Here is a 2,845-nt window from a genome sequence, read left to right on the forward strand (position 1 = left end):
TAAATGTGAATAACCCGTCCTCCTCTCTTTGAAACAAGGGGCGCTTCCGGTTCTGTGCGTGCTTCAAACAATTTTGTCTTCTCCATATTACCATATCTCTAGAGTCAATAATTTTCTATGAGGAACTACTGAACTCAATCACTTGCTGCCGTTACTCAACAGTTTTCTGTTGAGGTCTATCCCGTAGAGGTAGTCAAATTGGATCAGTGATCGATTTCTAGGTTTCGTCGTAAACCTAATTGGTTACTTCCAATTACGTAAATCAATAGTTCAAACCGCACTCAAAGGTAGGGCATTTCCCATTGATATAGGAACTTTTGTACCAGAAACAATAGTATCTCCAATTATAGCCCCTCTGGGATGTAAAATATATCTCTTCTCACCATCCCCATAGTGTATGAGACAAATGTATGCATTTCGATTAGGGTCGTATTCTATGGTTACGATTCTACCAGATATGTCTTTTTGATTCCGTCGAAAATCTATTTTACGGTATAGGCGCTTATGACCTCCCCCTCTATGCCTTGCGGTAATGATTCCTCTGGAATTACGACCTTTACCACAACGGTGCCGTCCATGGATCAAATTATTTCGTGGATTGGATTTCACTTGCCTGTCTACGGTTCCCTTGCGTGTGCTCGGGATAGGTGTTTTGTATAAATGTTTCGCCGTATTATTAAGTATTCTCCTTTAGTTTTTTTCTCTATCTAGAAGTGGAATAGAATAACCCGGTTGAAGGGTAATGATCATACGTCTGTAATGCATTGTATGGCCCAGAATAGGTCCTATTCTTCTACCTTTTCCAGGTAGTCGATGGCTATTCACAGCTACCACCTTAACACCAAAGAAGAGTTCGACCCAATGCTTTATTTCTGTCTTAGTGAATCCCGATTCGACATTAAAAGTATATTGATTCTTTCCCAATAAACGAAGACTTTTTTCTGTAAATACTGCGTATTTGATTCCATCCATAAATCGACTTTCCCTCCTATGCTCTGAGTTCCAGTATCGATAAGAATTCGAGTTCTTATTGTTCTTATGTTATGGTATGAATATACCATACCAATTCGTTATGTATGGATGATGGATGAGATTCCATGGATAGAGAGCCAGTTCCAATAGACTTATGGAATGTTCCCGTTCGTGTGCATCCAGCAGGAATTGAACCCGCAAATTTACCAATTATGAGTTGGGCGCTTTAACCATTCAGCCATGGATGCTTAACAGGGATCATCGTACATCGTAAATAACCAATTTTCATATAGAAAGACATATCATAGAAAAATGAAATCGAAAATATTCCGAGATGGCAAATATTCGGAGATGACTATGAAAACACCTCTCTGGATCCTCGAATTGAAAGAGAGATTGAGAGGGATCAAGAATCCTAATTCTCGCTATTTGGAATGGATCCAATTCTATTGAGTCTGACTCATAGTGATCATTTCTCTTTAGCAAAGAATGACCTTGGTTATCAAAGGATTGAACAACCGGGATCCATTTCCTTATGATACCTAGTTGGCATTGATAACAAGGATCTAATGAATTATGAGTTTAATAGATCCTCTTTAGCAGAAAGACGTATATTCCTTGCTCATTATCAGACAATCACTTATTCCCAAACCTCGTGTGGGACTAATCGTTTTCATTTACCATCTCATGGAAAACCCTTTTCGTTCCGCTTAGCCCTATCGGGTATTTTAGTGATAGGTTCTATAGGAACTGGACGATCCTATTTGGTCAAATACCTAACGAAAAATTACGATTTTCCTTTCATTAAGGTACGAGGGCTTCTTATTCCACAAGAACGAAAGCACCTTTTCATTCTTTCATATACTAGGGGTTTTTACTTGGAAAAGACAATGTTCCATACTAAAGGATTCGGGTCCATAACCACGAGTTCCAGTGCACTAGATCTTGTAGCACTTAGCAACGAGGCCCTATCCATTAGTATTCCACATAAGAAATCCATTCTAGAAAAAAATACAATTAGATTAGCTCTTCATAGACAAACTTGGGGTTTGCGAGCCAAGGTAAGATCGGCTCGGGATCATGGGACCCTTTTCTATCAGATAGGAGGGGCTCTTGTACAAAATAGACTTACTAAGTAATAACCCCATAGAATCTATCTATATAAAGATAAAGAGGCAATCGTGTCAGGAAGCGGGTTTTTCTTTGGCCAAAAGGTACTTCGAACTTGGAACGAGCATGAAGAGATTAACGAGACTTCTTTCTCTTTTGAGTTTTTCTGGCGGACCTGCCGCGCAAGATCTTTGGTCTTCCCCTGGAACCGATGAAAAAAAGTGGATCGCTTCTTATGTACTCGCTCAGAATGATTCTTCTCTATCTATAGTTCATGGCCTATTAGAAGTAGAAGGTGCTCTGGTGCAATCCTTACCGACAGAAAAAGATTGCAGTCAGGTTGATAATAGTCGAGTGACATTACTTCGTCGGTCCGAACTAAGGAATCTGTTATAAATGTTTTGAAATGGATATTGTTCTCTCTTTGATCAGGGATTGCTATATGAAAAGAAGTGGAGTTTGAAAAAGGGAACGGAATGCTCAAACCGGAACTGCTAGAGGAACGAATTTTCAATAGCATAACTTGGGCTCCTAGAATATGGCGCCCTTGGGACAATCTATTTGATTGCAGGGTTTTGTTCCGAAGCAAAGATATCCGCGGAGGCCGGTTCGTTCGTCCTATTCTGATATTCAGGACCAAGAGGTACTGGATTCTCTTTCGGATAGGCCCTGAAAGGAGAAGAAAGGCTGAAATGCCAACGGACCTCTGTCTATTCTCTAATTCACCCGATCCGATAGTACCCGTTTTTGGAACGTCCAGTGC

At 40.1% G+C, this 2,845-nt stretch overlaps 1 protein-coding gene across 1 annotated transcript in view; it reads right to left on the bottom strand.

The window, feature by feature from the left end:
• Window positions 1-462: 462 nt before the first annotated feature.
• LOC123417015 (NAD(P)H-quinone oxidoreductase subunit 2 A, chloroplastic) overlaps window positions 463-2,845 on the bottom strand; it is a 6,887-nt gene continuing 4,504 nt past the window's right edge. The window contains exon 2 of the mRNA XM_045106864.1: window positions 463-2,845. This exon is cut by the window's right edge and continues 2,163 nt beyond it. The gene's annotated coding sequence lies outside the window, so the exon portion shown is untranslated.

The sequence above is a fragment of the Hordeum vulgare genome, unplaced genomic scaffold (assembly GCF_904849725.1).
Source record: "Hordeum vulgare subsp. vulgare unplaced genomic scaffold, MorexV3_pseudomolecules_assembly, whole genome shotgun sequence".
NCBI lineage: Eukaryota > Viridiplantae > Streptophyta > Magnoliopsida > Poales > Poaceae > Hordeum > Hordeum vulgare.